The following is a 22,666-nucleotide window of genomic DNA, read 5'->3' as shown; positions in this document are numbered from 1 at the left end:
TTATGGCAGGGACATGGGGGAGGGTGGGGGTGGGTGGCAGCTCTGTGTAGTGTGGGAGCCAAAAGTGGGAAAGATGGGGTCAGGTTGAGAATCATAACCTGAGTCTTCTCTCTTGGGGAAAAAAAAAAAAATGAGCAAAGCATTTGAACAGATATACTTCCAGAGACCATCTACAAATGTCTAATAACACATGGGAAGATGGTCGATCTCATTAGCCATTAGGGAATTGCAAATCAGAATTTGAGATAGTATTTTACACCATTAAGAAAGAAAGAAAAACAGACATTATCAAGTGTTGTGGGGGCAGTGGAGAAATTGGAACTTTCGTACATTGCTGGATGAATTGCAAAATTGGCAGCCACTCTGGAGAACAGGTTGGAAGTTTCTCAAAATGTTAAAATAGAGTTACTATATTACCCAGTAATTTCATTTCTAGGGATACATCCAAGAGAATTGAAAACATCTGTCCATATAGAAATTTGGACGCAAATGTTCATAGCAGCATTATTCATGACAGCCAAAAAGTTGGAACAACCCAAATGTCAAAGAACTAATGAATGGGTAAATAAATGTGGTATATCCATATAGTGATTATTATTCAGCCATTAAAAGGAATAAAATTAAAAGGAATAAAATAAAATAAAAGGACATGTTACAACATGGATGAGCCTTGAAAACATTTTGCTAACTGAAAGAAGCCGGACATAAAAGGCACACATTGTAGGATTCCAATTCTATGAAACGTCCAGAATAGGGACATCTACAGAGATAGAAAGTAGATTAGTGGTTTCCAAGAACTTGGGGGAGAGAAATAAAGATGACTGTAATGACTATTGTTTAAGGCCACATATACAAAAATGAAAGCTTCACACACAGTTGGTTTCTTAAATGCATATTCTCTTGGAAAACCAAAGATCACAAAGCAGGGTCTACTAAAATTAAGTGGCATCTCACCCAGGTTTATTACTCTATCTTCCCTCTCTTGCTTCTTTCCATCCTCCCTCCTTTCTCTTCCTTTGAACTTTTCACTTTTTGAAAAAGACTTATAATAGGGATGCCTGGGTGGCTCAGTTGGTTAAGCATCTGCCTGGCTCAGGTCATCATTCCGAGTTCCTGGGATCGAGCCCCACGATGGACTCCCTGCTCAGTGCGGGTCAGCTTCTCCCTGTCCCACTGCCCCTCCCCCCCACTAGTACACACACACACACACACACACACACACACTCTCTCTCTCTCTCTCTCTCTCTCTCAAATAAATAAAATCTTAAAAGAAAGATTTAAAATAGGCAGTACAATGGACTTCCTATTTGTTTGATAGTACACAGATCGTCCGATATACCCATCACCTACCTTCAACAGTTATCCATAGAGGGGCATTTTTTTTTTTTTCACACATAGCTCTTTGATCGCTGTGTTAGGTTTGGTACTCCAAAAGTAAATGTGAAGACAGGATAAGATGGACAAGAGATTTATTGGGAAAAATAGCTCTGGGGGAAGGGAGACAGAGGAGACTTGGAGAACCGTCAGACTGCAGCACGAGGTCTAACCTCTGTGGAGATGAGAAAGGAAGAAGGAAGTTTGGGTAGGGAAAGTTTTAGACCTCGCTGTGGTTTTAAGAAACTCTCGGCAAAGCTGAGGGAGAATTCTTAAGCCAAAGTAACAAGTCAAATGAATCCCCCATCTCCTAGGAATGGACCTGCCTTAGATCTCTGCAGCTCGTAGTCACTGGCTGGCTATACTCCAATGGGAATCACAGCCGCAGTGTAAACGGGCAAGGAGTCAATTTCAGAGTCCACGTAAGCTGGAAATCGTTTTCTGCATTTCCTTAGTATTTTCACAGACAAAATTACACATAAGCAAATGCAAAACTTGCATTTTGCTGAAGTCATCCCTTAATAAATCAATTGCACTGGAATAATTTGAAGTTTCAGATGAACTGACAGAATAACAAAGGGAATCTCCACCTCCTCTTCAAGGAGCACTGAAAAAATACATCGTGAGATTGTGGAAGCCTGGTACGTCATTTGACTCACTCCCCACTCCAGGAAAGATTTTGTACCGTGGATGTTCCTGCGCTGGCAATCTCATTTCCTTGATGTGTATGAATTGATCACATCCCACGTGTTCCAAAGAATGACGTAGAATCAAACATGTCTTTGATACTAATCTTATGTGGTCAAAACTGAAAGGGAATTCTCTAGAGAAATTGGTGCCATCTGAAGAATTGCCTTGTTCCTTTGATTTTTCAGGTTGTTCACTGTGGCTACTTAATTTTTTTTTCTTCCTCTTTCCCCTGCAGATGGTCAATTTGAAAGAAATTCTAAGTTTCTCAGGAATGGCTAACCATTTAGGAATACATTTCTTTTGTCCTTGAAGACCTTGAGTCTTCTATTCCCCACAGGAAAATAAAAATGATAAAACATTTATAATGTTGGCCATATGGGTGCGGTATCTTCTTAGTGTGGCAAATTTCTGAAGAAAATTTCTTCATATTTCTGTAATTGGGGAAGGAATGGGGCAGTATAGGAAAAGGTGCCAAATGGGCATGAGAGATTGGGTTATGCAGGTTTTGTTATTATTTTATTGTGATATAATTTTAGGTCTTACAACATTTCTTGGAATGAATACTTATTGGAGCCAATTCCAAAGTAAATTTTAGAGACTGTAGATACTTCTGCACTGAAATTTTAATTTTTTTAAACCATGTGATCAATTATTTAAGAAATATTAGTTCTCCTTTTAACCTTCCTATATGTATTTTATTTTCCTTCACAACTCCTTGTGGTTTGACTTTTTAAACTTGACTGCACTGAACTATATAAAAGGAAAATAAATATAATTTAATTTTATGGCTAATAATTTCACATTTTTGCAAATAAACCTTCATTTGTTGCAATTGATTGTTCATTTCTTTAATGAAGGATATTCTAACACGGTTCTTAAAGTAATGTTTGCTGCAGTAATATATGATAATTAGTTATTGGTCAGTCTATTGCTTTTTGAAACTGTTGTTGAAGATAGTGAATTTTCAGTTTAATTCCTATGTAATGACATAGGAATTACAGAAATAAATTGCATTTTATAGATGGTAATTAAAATTCTGTTTTCCTTTTCTTTCTCCAAGAAGATTAGAGACAGTTTCTTGCTTTTAGTTTTGAGAATTTTTACTCTATTTCAAAGAGTAGAAACTTCTTAATAAAAACCATTAAAAATCCTCATTTTTCTTAATTAGAGGGAAAGAATTAAGCATTTACTGTGCCTTTTTAGAAAGAAATGTAGTTCAGTGCTTGTTAATGAGGACAAATGCTCCTTTACAAAAGAATATCAGCTAATAAATGTAAAAAAGATAAAATAATTCGAAAGTCAGAATTCTGAGTCCCCCTGTTTCATGAGATCATTGATGTAGGCAAGAGTCGTCAATAGTTGCTAAATAATTGAGTGGAAAGTTGTCAAAAACAGAATACTCTCACGATGACAAAGCTTTTCTCCCAGATAAAGGCAAAAAGTATCTTTACTTTGAAGCAACCTGACAGTCATCGCCTTAACCCAGTCATCAAATTTAGAAATATAAATAGTAGGCTGTTTAGTAATTGCCTGCAATCTGACATGCACAGTGCCATCTATGAAATAGATATGCCACAAATGTTTAACCCAAACTGAACTAAAGTCTTTAGATCTGAATTTCCAGTTTATATATACAAGTAAGAGAGAATCAAGTTGAGCACACTGTAAGAAAACCATAGATCAAATCCATAAGGTAGGACATTCAACCACACAACTGCCCGATCTCATAAAATACTCAACATCATCAAAGATGAGTTGAAACAACATTCTATATTAAAAATATGTGAGAGGTGGCGCCTGGGTGGCTCAGTGAGTTAAAGCCTCTGCCTTCAGCTTGGGTCATGGTCCCAGGGTCCTGGGATCGAGCCCCACATCCTGCTCTCTGCTCAGTAGGGAGCCTGCTTCCTCTTCTCTCTCTGCCTGCCTCTCCACCTACTTGTGATTTCTGTCAAATAAATAAATAAAATCTTCAATAAATAAATAAATAAATAATAAAAAATAAAAAATAGAGATTTGGTGTTAATTTTTTACATACAATAATGGCTTCGCGGTTGTGTAGGATATTTTATTTTTATTTTTAGGAAATGCAGACTGAGATATTTAGAGATAAACTGATAGATTGTCTGCAACTTCTTTTCAAATGGATTAGTGAAAAGAAATATATATACAAATGTGCATGTAAAATATATTTTTAAAGGGTAAAATGTTTAAAATTTTTTTTATATAAATGATTGGTATGTGGGTGATTATAGTACTATTCTTTTTTGTTTTGTTTTGTTTTAGCGAGAGAGAGTGTGCGAGCCCTCTGTAGGGCAGAGGGACAGGGAGAGAATCTCAAGCAGACTCGGTGCTGAGCCCAGAGTCCAAGTTCATGATCCTGAGGTCATGATCTGAACCGACATCAAGAGTCAGACACTTAAATGACCGAGCCACTGAGGCACTCCTGTATTATTCTTTCAACCTCCTGCATTTACAAAGCTTTCATAATAAAAACATAAGTGTGACACATAAAACTTTAATTTTTATTTGTTAGCCTGCCATTATTTCCTACAACTTATAAAACCATATCAAAGACTTAAGAATATGTAGGAACTCAGCAGCCCAGAGAAGTGGAAAGGAAGTAAAAGCTTTAGTCTTCATAGCATCGCACACTCTATGGACCAAGCTCCTTGCATAGAAGCAGAAGTCTTATTTGGACTGAGGTACTCTGTGGAGTCCTGCACAGGGTAGTTGCCTATGGAATGAAAAATAATTCTTCACCATGCTGAAATTATCCAAGAATATAAATACAAATAGACAAAAAGGAAAGACAGGCTCAAGACTGAGATGCCACCCTCAAATTGCTTCTATTGTCATAGCGCTTGCTCAATTACGTAAATACTGAGAATCCTGGTCAGTACTGAGTTAAGAGACCCATAGACATCATTGTAGCTTACTGAATCCTAGAATGAAGAGATTTTCTTTTTTTTATTATTTAAAGTAGGTCCCACACCCAGTGTGCAGCCCAATGTGGGCTTGAACTCCCAACTCTGAGATCCAGACCTGAGCTGAGATCAAGAGTCAGACGTTTAATGAACTGAGCCACCCAAGCTCTCCATAGTGAAGAGATCTTAAAAATACTAGTTTACAAGTTTTATGAAATTGCTGATGTGCGACCATTTCTGACCAATAAAAATAGAAATTCGATGTGGTTGAGCTTATTACTTAACTCTTCCCTTAACAACTTAACAACAGAAAGATTATGGAAACCTATTTTCTTTTCAGACATCTATCTATTGATCTATCGTTCTTCCTCTTTTTTTTTTTTTTAAGATTTTATTTATGTGACAGAGAGAGAGAAATCACAAGCAGGCAGAGAGGCAGGTAGAGAGAGAGAGGGAAGCAGGCTCCCTGCTGAGCAGAAAGCCCGACTCAGGGGCTCGATCCCAGGACCTTGGGATCATGACCTGAGCCGAAGGCAGAGGCTTAACCCACTGAGCCACCCAGGGGCCCCTTCAGACATCTTCCTTAGGATGGTCTTTCTGTAATCCAGATGAAATTTGCCACTCTGCTTGTACCACCATTTTTCCATGATCCAGCATGGCCCTTGACCCTCTTCAGATTTTCATAAGCAGTTCTCGTGCTCTCCCAAGATTTCTTCTTCTCCATGTTAAACAGCTGTGGCTCCTTCAGCCATTCTCCATGTGTACAATTTCAAGTTTTTTTTTATTATCTTCTTCGAATTTCCTCTGGAGTAGCTTTTGTTCTTCAGTGGCCCAGAGTTCATCAATCTTGGAACCGCTGACATTTGGAATCAGATAATTCTTTGCTGTGGGGGAATTGATGTTGGAAACAAAGGCAGAAAAAAATTATGAAAGTTCCTTACTACCTACAAGTCCTATGACAGGTCCTTGAAACAGGCAGAGTTACATTCCTCTAGAAACTCAACTGACTTGATGTTGACACTTTGCTAAGGGCAAAAGGCAATCCTAAACCTCGTCCCAATCCAGGATCCTGTAAGCCTACTATATTTTTATTTTTTTTTAAGATTTTATTTATTTATTTGGCAGAGAGAGACACAGCAAGAGAGGGACCACAGCAAAGGGAGTGGGAGAAGGAGAAGCAGGCTTCTAGTGGAGCAGGGAGCCCAATCATGACCTGAGCCAAAGGCAGGTGCCTGATGACTGAGCCACCAAGGTGCCCAAGCCTACTTTAACTTATAAGAGTTCTTTTGGAAACTTCCTTTATCTCTAAACCTCCAAGATCCATGTTGGCAACCACCGCCCAAGCATATGGCCCATTGATATACATCTGAAGGGTCTCATGACTAAGGTTTTAGTAAATGGTAATAAATGACCTTTTCCTACAAATGTCCCTTGGGGACAAAATTGCTCTTGGCTGAGAACTACTGGTTTAGCCACCCACCCAAACAAACAAATATGAAATTCCAAATATAACAAGGACTTAAACTTCCTATTGGAAAACAAAAGATCTTCGTACCTGGGGAAGAGCAGATTGCTCACCATAATAAAGGAAAGATTATTTGTAGTTCAGAAGGGAGAGGATGAGGATGAGAGCAGGGAGAGGAAGGGTGTTAAGAAGCAAAATTCAACTTAATAAATGTGAAGATCTTATTGGCTTTATTCGACGACTCATAAATCAGGCAGCATTCCATCTAACAATTAGAAAGAAGGAGCTGTACAAAATGGAATGCTTTTCTAGGCAGAAACTAGGTGGGATGAGGAAGTTATTCCTAAAAGAAAAGAAAGGATTGTTTCCGACAAGGTCACCTTCTTTGGGGGGAGGGAGAGGGGGGTTCTATCATGTAAATTACCTCACTAGTGCTGATCAGGAAATTCCAGATTGACTGGTTATAGGTCACATTCCTCCAATTAAGTCTTGGTTTGCTGTTGGGGTGGTGGTAAGAGAATTCATTTGGGGCCTGGTTGGTTGGTTGGTTGGTTAGTTTTTAACAAAGCCTATGCCAGGGAAGGACCTGGTGTTTTCTGCCTGAAGGAATTTCAGTACAGAATAGTCAAATGTGTGATTTTATTTTTTTTTTCCAAAGATTTTTGTTTATTTATTTGACAGAGATCACAAGCAGGCAGAGGGGCAGGCACAGAGAGGGAAGCAGGCTCCCCACTGAGCAGAGAGCCCGACTGGGGTTCGATCCCAGGACCCTGAGATCATGACCCAAGCCGAAGGCAGAGGCTTAACCCACGGAGCCACCCACGTGCCCCTAGATTTTAGACTCTGGGGCCTTGTTTACTCCATGACAGACAAATGACATTTACTATACCCTGGAAAGCTTTGGGTCAGCTTGTATGATTTGTGACCTTAAGAAACGGACTCAGCTCCTCATCTGGGTTGATGTAGCCCAAAATACAGTCTGTGCACAACAGAAGCTTAGAGACAGTGGCATCTATGGAACTCTTGGGAAGGGACTTCCACCTTCCTTCAGATGTAGACTACAGATTCAGCTCCTGCTAATCAAATTCCTCAGGGCCTGTGCAAGGTCAGCTGGGACCTGTGCATTAAGCTGGTATGGCCCCTAGCCACCAGGGCAGAAGAGGACGAGACTCACTCTTGTCTGGGACATCTATTAATGTACCCTAGAATTTTTTATCCCAGCCATATATATTACACTGATGATTCGTGTGTGTGTGTGTGTGTGTGTGTGTGTTAGTAAATAGTTAAAAGCACTGACTCTAGGATTAAATTGCTTGAATTCAAATCCTGACAGAATCACTTTACCTCTGCCACTATGTTTTACCGCCTTACTTCTTTAAGCTTCAATGTTCTTATACTCTCAGACAGGAATAATAATGCTATCTCATGGGGTTACCTGTGAGAATTAAATGAGCTTATGTACATAGCACATATTAGAATCTGTAAAAGCATAAATCATTAACAAAGGTTCGCTCAGGTTCTTAGTCCTTACCCATCTAAAAACAAGTTTCCTTCCACAAATGCTACCTCCTACACTTCTCCCATCACGGCCTTACGTATTTGTTGTTGTTTCGCTCTAAGTGCGGGAATTCACATTCATCTCTCCTTAATTTCTTCTTGACAAGAGCATGGCACCCAGAATCAGATAACTTTGGTTTCAATGTCAAATCAATCTGCCTCTTATCAGAATGATGAGAGTTAAGTAAAAACGACTGTGGCAAGAGACTAAAACAGAGGTTCTCGGCTGGGGGTGATTTTGCCTCCCAGGTGACACTGGCCATGTCTGCAAATGTATTTTTGGTTGTCACCCTTTGAGCCTGTTACTCACACCTAGTGCGTAGAGATTTAGTGATGCTGCTAAACATCCTACAATGCACAGAACAGCTCCTCACAACAAAGATTTACTGACCCCAAATCTTAATAGTACTGAGGCTGAGAAATTGCAAAGTCCGTTGTTAACTGTTCTAGCACCAAACAAACCTGTTGAAATAATTTTGAATCCCAACTCTGATCTCTAACACCATAGCTTCTCCCTGCTTTAGATTATGAATGACATTTGATCAGCATACCATCTATACCATTATCCAAATTACTAATAAAAATTGATGGTGTAGGATAGGATAAGGACAAAGTAATCAGCTTACTTTTGAGGGAGGATGCATGGCAATTACACGTGAGTGCACTGATATGAAATCTGCTGGAGTTCAAGTCCCAGCTCCATGATAACTAGCTTTATGACCCTGGAAGTTATTTCACTAAGATGTGCTTCCCCTTCCTCATTTGTAAATCAGTAATATTTCCATAGAGTTGCGGTCCAGATTCAATGGTATTGGGGCGCCTGGGTGGCTCAGCGGGTTAAAGCCTCTGCCTTCAGCTCAGGTCATGATCCCAGGGTCTGGGGATAGAGCCCCGCATCAGGCTCTCCACTTCTCGGGGAGCCTGCTTTCTCCTCTCTCTCTCTGCCTTCCTCTCTCTCTGCCTATGTGATCTCTGTCTGTCAAATAAATAAATAAAAATCTTTAAAAAATAAAAAATAATAATAATAAAAAGATTCAATGGTATTAAAGCAGGTAAAGTGTTTAGTCTGGTGACTAGTCCATAGGAAGGGTTTGTGTTAACCAGTCGTCAACACTAATGGAGTGAATATTGTTTCGGTGTACTTGTTCAAGAAGTTATATGTTCCCTGCTCTGTACGCCAATACAAACCACATTTTGCCATCTTATCAACATAGTATTATAATACAGCTTATCATATATGTTGTCGAAATGCTCGCATTACACGCATTTTTATTTAAAAAATTAACTCTAATAATTGTTTTTTTACCGAAACCACTGCTGTACTTCAGAAACAGACCGTGTCAGGCCTATATGTTTATTCAAGTGTGTGGGTCAGGGGCAGGTCTTCCCAAGATGGGCCACTTTGGCGTGAACATTATTCTAAAGTAAAAGCTATCCAAGGCCGGCAGATTCAGAAAAGGCTCTTTACCTCAACTGCCTGCTAGTACTAGGAAGAGAGCTGTCCACAGAGATTCCTCTTTACCTAAGAAGCTTACTTTAAAGAAAGAAAGAAAGAAAAGAAAGAAAGGAAGGAAGGAAGGAAGGAAGGAAGGAAGGAAGGAAGAAAGAAAGAAAGAAAGAAAGAAAGAAACTTATCTACCTAATAGGGCAATCTTTGTTTCCCAAACCTCTCCTCTCACCTTCCTGAGAATGGCCTTTTTTCTGTTTGTATCCTCTGACATTTATTCCTCTCCTTAGCTCATATAAGTGTCATGTTACTTGACTGTCCTTGGAATTTCCATGTCTATGTAGATTCCCTGTGCATATGCTATTAAATTTTTATGCTATTAAATTTGATTTTCTCTTGTTAATCTGTCTCATGTCAATTTGATTCTTAGTTCCAGCTAGAAGGACTTTGAAGGGCAGAGAAAATTCTTCCTCCCTGACAGCAGAGAGATGAGGGAGACTGATTATGCCACCCGTATGGCACTGAAAGGATTTTGGATTTTATTTTGAAGGAGATAGGAAGTCATTGGAGGGTTTAAACAAGGTTCCACTACAGTGGGAAGAAAGTGGATGGGGATACAGGGGAAACGAGAATGACCATGCATTGATAATTAATCGTTGAAGCTGAATGATGAGCAGGTACAGAGTTTTGCTGTGTTCTTCTTTCTTCTTTTGTATTTGTTTAAAACTTCCCTTAATAAAAATGAAAGAAATGGAAAAGAACCCTTTAGCTGCTGTGTTATAAATAGATGGAAGAGAGGCCAATGTAGAAGCCAAGGGGACCAGTTAGAAGGCTCCTGCACTTATCTGGGGAGAGTTGATAGTGGCTTGGCATGGTTAAGGTGAGGATGTAGAGAAGTAGGTAAGTTCTGGATATATTCTGGAGGGAAGGTAGAAAGAATTGGTTCATGGATGTGGAGGTGGAATGGGAAAGAAACCAGAACCAAGGATGGCGAAACAACTAGAAAAACAGAGTTCTTAATAACTGGATGGAAAAGAAAAGAGTGATGGATGCAGGGGAAGAGCTGATGTTCAGCTGTAGCCTTTCACAGTTTTAGATGCATATTAAAGTAAGTGTAGATGACATGTAAATGGTTGGATATAAGAATCTGAGGTTTGGGGCAGTAAGAATCAGAGGTATGAATTTAGGGGTAGGAGTGTATAGGTAACATTGACGGCCATGAGAGACTACATGAGAACACTGACTACAATTCTGTAATATTCTGTGATTCTCTTGAAAAATAGCCCAGTCTGACTCTTGGTTTGGCTCAGGTCATGAGGGTCGTGGGATCAAACCCCACCTCAAGCTCCCACTCAGCACAGAATCTCCTTAGGAATCCCTCTCCTTTCTCTGCCCCACACCTCAAAAAAAAAAAAAAAAAAAAAAAAAAGAAGAAGAAGTAGTATTGAAAAACAGCCCTTCCTCCTACAAAGTGCAGACACACTCAGGTTGGTTCTTTGAATGTAGAACAATGGACTGTCTGAAAAATGACTATACTCAGAGCTCTGAGTGCACACATATTAATCACTTTTATGAGGACTTCCAAGTATCATTTAATAAATTGTGTGGTCCTCGGCCACATTAAATGGAGTCCACTTGTTCTGGCAGCATGAAGAAAAAGAATTTTACATCTTGAGGGGCACAATGAACGATAAATTCAGTCATTCTCTTTTTCAATGTCAGCCATCTCAGCGGTTTTATCAAATATCAATTGTTTGGTTTATTCATATGCTGATCAGCCACCCTTCTAACGATCTGCCAATGAAAATGCCCACAATTATTTAAGCCACAAACCAGTGATGAGGGCTAGAAGAGTAAGATCGTGCTTTCTCAGTCTGGGCCTGCTAATCAAATGTTCCATGGGGTTTCCTAGACTTTCTCCCACAGATATTTATGGTGCTTTCTCAACAGGTTGATCATTATAATCACCAGCAGGGATGGTCAGGCCCCACCTTTGGAAACTCTGAGTCAAGACGTCTAGGGCGGAGCGCAGGTATTTGTATTTTTAACTAGTGCCCATGTTTGGGAAAGACTGCTAAGCAGTTTCAAGAAGCATTTTATTTCTTCTTTCTTTATAAGTGTGCTTCCCATGCCCCACTGACCTGCCCTCTTAAAGGTCTTTCTTAAGTCTGATTGTTTCTTGCAGCTAGCAGCAAGGAACCAGAATCTGAGGCCAGCTGGGGCAAGTTATGGAAGTACGGGGTTTGAGTTGTGAGGATTCTTTGGCCCTGACCCCACAGTCCCTCTTAATCTGCTCACTTTCATTTTTTGAATCTAAGCCTTTTAAGTTAGTGGGACTGCAGTGGGATTCAGATGGAAATACTCCCCGAAAAGAAAAATGAAAAAACTAAAAGAAGAGACTTCCTGTCATACTGAGATCCTGGGGCCCCTGGGTGGCTCAGTGGGTTAAGCCTCTGCCTTTGGCTTAGGTCATGATCTCAGGGTCTTGGGATCGAGCCCCACATCAGGCTTTCTGCTCAGGGAGCCTGCTTCTCTCTCTCTCTCTCTCTCTGCCTGCCTCTCTGCCTACTTGTGATATCTCTCTCTCTCTCTGTCAAGTAAATAAATAAAATCTTAAAAAAAAAAACCAAAAAACTGAGATCCTGCCACTAGGGCACTGGGGAAACCAGAGAGGATCATTTTAATATTCTGGGAACCGAAACTGGAGAATAAACACAATAGGATAATTTTGAGATGTTTACTTCCCACAGGGGCTGGGCCAGGTGGTTTTCTCCCTTTTGAGATAATAAACCCCTTGAATGCTATCTGTGGACTGCTTGGGCATGTCTGTAGACCTCCTGTTGGGAATCTCAGCTCTAACTATACTTTCCACAGTAAAGCCAGAGTGAAAATTTTAAAAATGTAGATTAAAGGTTGTCATTTCCTTGTTAAAACTCTTCAGTGGCTTCCTGGACTTAAAGGCGAGACTCTGTTGACACTCTTCTCCCCAAAAGCCCTCGGCATTGTGTCCCAGGCTCACCCTTCCAACCTCTTAACTCCCGCCCTACACCCCCACCATGCTATAGATCCACACTGGCTTTCTTTCTGTATCGACCACAGGGCCTTTCCCTGTACTCTTTGTACTTGCAATGTTTTCCCTCAGTCCTCTTGGCTGATTTTATCCTCACAGTCTAGTTTCAGACACAATAGTGCCATCTTATTTTCTGTATAACATTTATTACCGGCAAGTGTTTTCCTGTTTGTTCGTTTGTTTACCGGTTTCTTATAGGTGTTCTGCTACTACAATGTAACCCATGGGAATAGAGATCTTATCAGATTTATTTAGCTGTGAAAAGGCTACATTTAGAATAGGGCTTCGCTCAAGGTGCTACTCCATATATTTTTGCTAAATCAATAAATGAATAAACAAGAGAGAAATTGGCAAGGCTGATAAGGACTAAACTGATGAAGGTGGTTATCTCAGGCATGGGGCTGGTGAGCGTGGAGGGGAGGAGGAAAAGGCTTGAATATTTTTCTTTATACTCTTTCCCGCCATAAATGGAGAAAAATGACTAGGGGTGATTTTAAGTTTCCTCTCTATGTTTTTATGTATTTTCCCAATTTTCTAAAATAAACATGTTCTACTCAGAAGTCAGAAAAGTGAAATAAAATGTAAACAGCGATTATAGTTATTCATCAACTTTTGCATTTTCAGAGAACTCTGGCCTTCACATTCTTGCACAAGCACCATTGCTTTCATTTTCTACCAAGGACTTAATCATCTATCTTGGTGTAAAGCCATATATTAGAATATTTTCTGAATAGTTATCAGTCTGACTTTTCTTGGACATCACTAAGGAAAAGCACAAGATTTAGATGGTCTCCATGGTAACTAACTCAGGGCCAAGACTGATCCTTGAGGCTAACAACAGTGGTTATTCCAGCACAGGAACATTTTTTTGGATTTACCCCAGGTTGGAAAGGGCCCTGTATGTTTAGTTATCTGAGCACCAGTCTCTGGAACGTTCTTTAGCCAAAGACTGCCTTACAAATGCAATCTTGATCCACCCGCCGAAGAGCCTTCTGCGTTGAAGCTGCTTCCTGTCTGTAAGATCTTGCCTTCACTTCATTCGTCTCCTCCCATCCAAATCTTACTCATCTTTGCTCCTCCAGTAAGAAGTTAACTCTTCGATGAAGTGAAACCTGCCTTCTATATACCCTGCGTGAGCCCTGGTTCATTCTGCCTTACAAGTAGGAACTCTACATGGTAATTCTGCCCCTGAGGTATTGATGGCAAAGACCAGGGCAGGCAGAGAAACATTAAGAAATGTGATGATTAATTTTCTGTATCACCTTGACTGGGCCTCAGGGTACCCAGATATTTGGTTAAACATTCTTTAGGATGTTTCTGTGGGGGGTGTTTCTGGATGAGGTCAATGTCTCAACTGGTGGACTGAGTAAAGCAGATTACCGTCCCTAATGTAGTAGGATCTCATCCAATCAGCTGAAGGCTGAATAGAGCAAAAAAAAGGCTGAGTAAGAACTCTTCTTGCCTGACCGCTTTCAAGCTGGGACATCAGTTTTTTTCCTGCCTTTGGACTTAATCTGAAACATTGGCTCTTCCTGGGTTTTAAGCCTGATGACATTTGGACTAGAACTACACCATTAGCTACCCTGGTCCTTCCTAGTCTTCTCCACTCAGACTGGAACCACAGTATTAGGTTTCCTGTGTCTCCAGCTATAGATTTTTATATGTATACACACTCACACACACATACACACACACACACACACACACACACATATACACATATACATATGTATCTCCTGACTAATACAATGAATGCAATTCTATTACATGTCAGACCCTGGGCTAAGAGGTGAGTTCCCCAGCTCTCTAGCATAAAAGGAGATAATAAACTTACTTCAATGTGGTAAGAGCTTTTAGCTAAATTGAATATCTACAAGATGTTGTGCAAGCACAGAAGGAGTGCCTACTTGCATAAGGAAATGAGAGGGCTTCACTAAAGAGTGACAAGAGCAACATTGTGGAAAATGACCCTGTATTGAGAAGACTGAAGAACTTGAACTCCAAATACATTCACCAACATGGATGAATTTCAGTCATAATTTTGAGTAGTTTAAAAAAATCAGACACAAAGGGGACATATGAAGATTCTGTGGGCATCCTTAAAACACAAGCCCTGATGTTGAACTTGGGAGGACAGTATCCAAAATGTCATCATTGGTGGTGATTACCTAATATACAGACAACAACTGAAGAATGTCATTTGTCTTCTTAATAGGACAAAATTTTTTTCAACAACAATAAATAGTAAAATTGGTTATTTTTTAAATTTGGTCTTTAGGTTAAGAAACAATGAACAATTTAAAAAGAAGACATTTCATCCCTATTGAAATTTAATAAATACTTCATTTATGAACTAAAATTCACCCTTAAAAAAAAATTGTACCTCACAGTTTCCAGTTTCATTGTGTTAAATTTTAAACACATATAAAAGCTCCAAATGGTCACATAGAATTACAGAATTGAAGCAACTTGAACTCTGTTTGTCTTTATTATGATTACTGCTCTATCGTGTTATTTTGAATCCACTTTTTAAATGTAGGAATATGTGTTTCCACAGAGGTGGAGACAAGAACTATGCATGAAGCAAGCTTGAATGATTCTGAGTTAAGAACTTATTCTGTAAAATGAATGCAAGTAGCGGAGTCTGTGTGTATTTGGCTAATTGTAGAAATGAAGTTTTTTGAGGATGTCTGGGAAGCTCAGTTGGTTAAGTATCTGCCTTGGGCTCAGGTATGATCCTGGGAGTCCCAGGTTTGAGTCCTATGCTGGGCTCTTACCTCAGAGGTAAGCCTGCTTCTCCCTCTGCCTGCTGCTCTTCCTGCCTGTGCAGGCTCTCTCTCTCTTTGACATAGATAAATAAAACCTTTAAAAAAAGAAAAAGTGAAGTTCTTTGAACTAGCTTCCACAACAAATAAAATGCTTATTACAGCAAAAGTTATAAAGGTTTGCTAACTTGATACTTACATGTAATACTAAAATTCAGCAATAGTAGCTACCGTTGTTCAGAATAACAGTGCTCAAACTTTTTGGTTTCAGGCGAAAAAAAAAAAAACCTTTTTGTTCTTAGGATGTTACTGCATTCTTACAAATCATTGAGCCCTTTGCTTTTGGTTTGTGTGTTATATCTATTCACCTTATTAGAAATTAAAACTGAAAAAAATTTAAATATTTCTTTTTAAACTAAATTTCCATCTTAAAAATGCATAATTCACTACTTATTAACATACATAATACAAATTTATAAAAAATAATTAATTTTCCAAAACCAAACACAAATTTTTAATAAGAATGACATCCTCTCATATTCATACAGCTGCAGTCTCATATGTGCTTCTGCATCTAATTTGTTGCAATATGTTATTCTAGTTAAAGTATATGAAAAGAATCTGGCCTCACACAGTATGTAGCTGGAGAAGAGAGGGTCTTTAATAGCCTATTGAAATAATTATAGATATCAAAGACTTGATGCTACACTAAAACTTGACAAGAAATAGTTTCTTTCAGGTTAGTTTTAATGTGTTCTGAAACCACATAAACTTTTCATACTCTGTTACATTAAAATCTGTTGGCTTATCTTACATCCCAAATGCATCTTTTTTCTCATGCATGACTTTGTAACATTGGGCATTGGTGATTTGGAAAATATTATTCCCTGCAATTAATGAAGCTTTTCTAAATGTTGACACATTTCTTTTTACAATAGCAAAATGATCACATTTTTAAAAAATATTTTATTTATTTATTTGACAGACAGAGATCACAAGTAGGCAGAGAGGCAGGCAGAGAGGGGGGCAGGGCTGGGGAAGCTGGCTACCTGCTGAGCAGAGAGCCTGATGCAGGGCTTGATGAGGGGCTCGATGCAGGGCTGGATCCCAGGACCCTGAGATCATGACCTGAGCCGAAGGCAGAGGCTTAACCCACTGAGCCATCCAGGTACCCCAAGATCCCATTTGTTAATTTCACCATTGATCTCAGAAAAACTGTATGTTTATGGAAGCTTTTAAGCTCACAATAGCAGATTCAGATTTCCAACATTCAATTTTGGTTTGAAAGCTCAAATTTTAGGTAATGAATATTTAAGTTGTTTTCTTTGATAATGTTAGGCTTACTTAGATCACTTTTGAGATAATAGTGCTAAATAACTAGGTCTGAATAACTATAGTCTATCAGCTATATATGTTGATATATATATTTTAAGATGGCTCTACACCCAGCATGGAGCCCAATGTGGGTCTCAAACTCAGGACTCTGAGATCAAAACCTCAGCTGAGACCAGAAGTCAGACACTTAACCAACTGAGCCATCCAGGCGCCCCATCAGATATTTTTTTATAACTCAAAATGGTATCCCATAGAAGTGGCTGGATCAACTGTCAATTGAAATAATCACTACAGTGCTCCTCCTTCGGTTAGCAGAGTGCTTTAGACTTCATTACTCAAAAAAGATGGGTGCTTAAGAAAAAAAAAAGATGGCTGCTCAAGGGTTGAGATGTAATAAATTCTTTATTGTTTCCTTAGAGACATTCTTAAGTAACACTAGGTTTTTGTTAACTGTGAGTGTCTAGTGGTGAAGAATGAGATGTGTACCAGCACGATTTGTGCTACTCCTTCACTGTGGAGCAAGAAGCTCTACTCACCATTGTTTCTGGACCATCAGGGCACGTAGTCGACACAATGAGAAGGCAAAGAATGTTTTATGTTACTATGAAAATATTTTTACCCCATAGACTCTCTAAAAGGATTTCAGGTTACTTTAGGTCTGTGGATCATATTTCAGGTTTAGAACTTATACCAACAAATGATGTTTTTTCCTAGATGAGTATTTCATTATGACATTGTTTAGCATTTCCAGCCCACGGTAGTAAAGTACATACCAGCTTTTAGTCAGTTTTATTATTGCTTTTACATTCTTCACAGACAATACGATGTTTTATTGTCTGCACCCAGGACATACTTTTCTACTGCCCTGCCCTTGGTACACCAATGGATGTTATGTGTGTGTGTGTGTATTATACATATATATGATATGTATATGTATATATGTATACATGTATATATCTACTTTTCTTTTAGAATTGAGTTCTTTATTAATGTATTTATTACAAACACTTCCTGTCAGTCAGCAGTTTGTTTTAAGGGTGTCTTTTGATGAACATAAATCCTTTTCTAATTTTTAATAAATTTGGATTTTAGAATAGCTTTTTTTAAAATTTATTTTTAAAGATTTTTATTTATTTGAGAGAGAGAGATAAAGAAAGCAAAAAAGAGCACAGACGGTGGAGAGGTACTGGGGGGCTGGAGTGGAAAGCAGACTCCCTGCTCAGTGGGAAGCCTGACGTGGGACTCGATCTCGGAACCCTGAGATCATAACATTTAACCGACTGAGCCACCCAGGGGCCCCTAGAATAGCTTTAGAATTACAAAAGAGTTGCAGTGTGATAAGTTTCCTGTCTATCTGTAACCCAGTGTCCCCTAAGGTTAGTGTCTTGTATTACCACGCTCATCTGTCCCAACTAGCAACCCAACCTCGACCTATTACAATGAGCTAAACTCTCGATTTTCTTTTCATTTCACTCATTTTTCTCATACTTAATTTTTCAGTTTTAGAATTCAGTTTGGGATACCACACTGAATTTGGTTATCCTGTCTTCCAACATCCCCTGTTCTGTGACAAATTCTTAGTCTTTCCATGTTTTGGATGACTTTGATGGTTTCAGAAGGTACTATTCTGATATTTTGTAGAATGTCCCTCAATTTGGGATTGTCTGATGTTTTTGTCATGGTTAGATGGCAGTTACAAGTTTCGTGTGGAAGGTCACAAAGGTGAAGTATCTTTCTCAAATTTAAAATGTGTATGTTGGCTCTTAATGAAGTTATATTAGTTTTTGTTAGGCTTAGTTTTTAAACCCCTTTATACATATTTTTTTTTTAAGATTTTATTTATTTATTTGACAGAGAGAGATCAGAAGCAGGCAAAGAGGCAGGCAGAGAGAGAGAGAAGGAAGCAGGCTCCCGGCCGAGCAGAGAGCCCGATGTGGGGCTCGATCCCAGGACCCTGGGATCATGACCTGAGCCGAAGGCAGCGGCTTAACCCACTGAGCCACCCAGGTGCCCCCCCTTTATACATATTTTTGTGCTTTTCTTTTTTTAAAGTTTGTGTAAAAATTGAGGTATAATTGGCATATATAGCATTGTATTAATTCCAGGTGTACAACATAATGATTTGCTATTTGTATATATTATGAAATGACCACCACAATAAGTCAGGTGATGGGTGACATCCATCACCATACATACTTGTAATTTTTTTTCTTGTGATAAGAATTTTTAAGATTTACTCTCTTAGCAACTTTCAGATATGCAATACACTAGTATTAAGTATAGTCACCATGCTTACATTACGGTCCCATGGGTTATTTATTTCATAATTGGAAGTTTGTACCTTCTGACCTCTCCACCCTTTTCTTCCTCCCCCAGTACTCCTCTGCTGGCAAACTTGAGTCTGTTCTCTGAATTCATGAGCTTTTTTTTTTTTTTAATTTACTTTTTAAAATTTAGATTCTATGTTTAATGAGATCATGTGGTATTTGTCTTTCTCTGTCTCTATTTCACTTGGAAGAATGCCCTCAGGTTCTATCCGTGCTGTCACAAGTGGCAAGATTTCATTCTTTTTTATGGCTGATTAATACTCACTTGAATACATAACCATAATTTCTTTATCCATTCATCCATCGATGGACACCTATGTTGTTTCCATATCTTGCCTATTGTAAATAATGCTATAGTGAACATGGTGTGATATTGTTTTGAGCTAGTGTTTTTGTTTGCTTCAGGAAAGTCCCTAGGTGTGGGAATGCTGGATCCTACCGTAGGTCAATTTTCAATTCTTTGAGGAAACTTCATACTGTTTTCCATAGTAGCTGTACACCACAAAACAGTGCACAAGGATTTCCTTTTCTCTCTATCCTCACCAACACTTGTTATTTCTTGTTTTTTGGATTCAGAAATACTTAAATTTTTTTTAAGATTTTATTTATTGGGGCGCCTGGGTGGCTCAGTGGGTTAGGCCTCTGCCTTCGGCTCAGGTCATGATTCCAGGGTCCTGGGATCGAGATTTTATTTATTTATTTGACAGACAGAGATCACAAGGAGGCAGAGAGGCAGGCAGAGAGAGAGGGGAGGAGGAAGCAGGCTCCCCACTGAGCAGAGAGCCCAATGTGAGTCTCCATCCCAGGAGCCTGGGATCATGACCTGAGCTGAAGGCAGAGGCTTTAATCCACTGGGCCACACAGGCGCCCCCAGAAATACTTAATTTTTTGACATGAAATCTAATTTAATAATCTTTTACAATATGTTCTTTTATGCTTATTCCAGGATTGTATTCCTGGCATAAATTACACTTGGTCATAATATATTTATTATCGTTTTTATACAAAGGAGAAAATCCATATAATCATCTCAGTAGACACCAGGGAAAAACATTGATAAAATTTAGCAAGTCTTCATGAACTTTTAGTAATCTAGAAATAGAAGGAAACTGATGTTATGCTGATCTTATAAAATTAATTGAATCTATTCTCGCCTCTTTTCTACTCTGTGGGAGAGGTTTTTTGTTTGGTTGATTGGTTCGTTTTGTTTTAAATACTGTGTGTTTTTTTCCTTAAATGTTCAAAAGAATTCACTACTGAAGCTATTTTGACTTTAAGTTTTCTTTGTGGGACGTTTTTAAATTAAGGGATGCAAAAATTTGAATAAAACACTTTTTTATTCAAATTTTTTATTTCTCCTAGTATTAGCTTTGGTAAGTTGTGTTTTTCAAAGCATTTGTCCATTTCAATTACATTTTTTCACAGCTTTATTGAGATATAATGAATATGCCATTAAATACTCCCATTTAAAATATAAAATAAAAATTTTTTAGTATATTTTCCAAGTCCTGCAACTACCACCACAACCTAATTTTAGAACATTTCCATCCACCAAACAGAAACTTCATGCCAGTTTGCAATCACACCCACGTCCAACCCCAGGCCTAGGTAACCACTAATTTACTTTCTGTCTCCATAGATTTGCCTTGTCATTTCATATAAATGGAATCATATATGATGTGGTGTTTTATATTTTACTTCTTTCACTTACTGTATGTTTTCATGAAACTTAATTTTTTTAAGTTTACGTGTATTATAGCATGTGTCAGTACTTTTATTTTTTTTAAGATTTTATTTATTTATTCGCCACAGAGAGAGTTAGAGAGTACAAGTAGGGGGAGCAGCAGAGGGAGAGGAAGAAGCACACTCCACTGAGCAGGGAGCCCAATGAGGGGCTTGATCCCAAAACCCTGAGATCATGACCTGAGCCGAAGGCAGACACTTAACCAACTGAGCACTCAGGTGTCCCTCTTTTTTTAAAATTTTCTTTTTAAAATAAATTTTGATTGAAAAGTATAACATATTTACAGAAAGATGCACATATTTTTTAAAAATATTTTTTAAAATATTTAAAAAATATTTCTAAAAATATTTTATTTAAAATATTTTTAAAAATATATTTTTAAAGAATTTTAAAAAATTCTTTTAAAAAAGAATTTTTTATAGTAAACACTTTCATGAAACCACCAGACACATCAAGAAATAGAACATTAGGGGCGCCTGGGTGGGCTCAGTGGGTTAAAGCCTCTGCCTTTGGCTCAGGTCATGATCCCAGGGTCCTGGGATCGAGCCCCCAATTGGGCTCTCTGCTAAGCAGGGAGCCTGCTTCCTCCTCTCTCTCTGCCTGCCTCTCTGCCTACTTGTGATCTCTGTCTGTCAAATAAATAAATAAAATCTTAAAAAAAAAAAAGGAAATAGAACATTGGTTGGACTGCAGCAGCCTCTTCATGTCCCATTCTCAACTTTGCCCCTTTCTTATAAGAAACCAATATCATTGGTAATACCATAGAAATTAGTTTAGAATAAAAATGGAATCAAGTAGAATGCATTATTCTGTATCTGCTCTAAATTAGCTATATGCATTTTTAAAAACTTTTTTTAAAAAATATTTTATTTATTTATTTCCAAGAAAGAGGGAGCACAAGCAGGGGGAGGTGCAGAGGGATAAACAGAGGGACAAACAGACTCAATGAAGGGGGAGCCTGATGCAGGGCTCAATTCCAGGACCCCGAGATCATGACCTGAGCCAAAATCAAGAGCTGGCTGCTTAACTGACTGAACCACTCAGGCACTCCTGGCACTTTTCTATTTTTGAAAACTTTTAAGAGCAGGTTCACAACTTCGTTGAGAGGAAGATAGAGATTTCCCATATACTTCTTGCCCCTACACATACATAACCTGCCCATTAACAACATCAGTTATCAGAGTGGTGTATTTGTTACCAAGAATGAACCTACACTGACACATTTTCAATCACCCAAAGTCCATGGTTAACCTTAGGGTTTCACATTTGGTACATACTGTGGGTTTGGATAAGTGTGTAATGACATACCTCCATCATTATAATATCATCCAGAGTATTTTCACTGGCCTAAAAATCTACACAGCGTTTTTAAATTGTTGAATGTTATTACACTGTATAGTTACATACCACACTTTGTTTATCCATTCATCAGTTGATAGACAGTTGGGTTGTTTCCACCTTGGGGCTATTATGAATAATGCTGGTAGGAACAAATATAAGTGTAAGTCTCTGTACAGACATTCATTTCTCTTGTGTTGATATGTAGGAATGGAATTGCTGAGTCATATGGAAACTCTGTGTTTAACATCTTGAAAGATTTTTCAAAAGCAGTTTGTACCACCTTTTTAAATATTTTATTGTGCCATATATATGAGGGTGGCAATATATGAGGGTTCCAGTTTTTCAACATTTTTGCCCACAAAATGGGGCAAATGTGTTTTCCCCCAAGTTATAGCCACCTTAGTGTCTGTGAAGTATTATCTCATTGGGATTTTGATTTGCATTTTCCTGAAGACTACTGATGTTGAGCCTCTTTTTTAGTTTATTAACTGATTTGCATGTTTTCTTTGGAGAAATGTTTATTGAAATCTGTTTCCCATTTGTCTTGTTTTAATTTTCCAAAGTGTATTTATTAGATCCCTTTTGGTTGCATGTGACAGAAACCTCTACCTTAGATGAAAGAACAGA

This window comes from Mustela putorius, unplaced genomic scaffold, assembly GCF_011764305.1.
Source record: "Mustela putorius furo isolate JIRA1106 unplaced genomic scaffold, ASM1176430v1.1 tig00003949_pilon_pilon_pilon, whole genome shotgun sequence".
Classification (NCBI taxonomy): Eukaryota; Metazoa; Chordata; class Mammalia; order Carnivora; family Mustelidae; genus Mustela; species Mustela putorius.
This window is presented reverse-complemented; position numbering follows the sequence as displayed.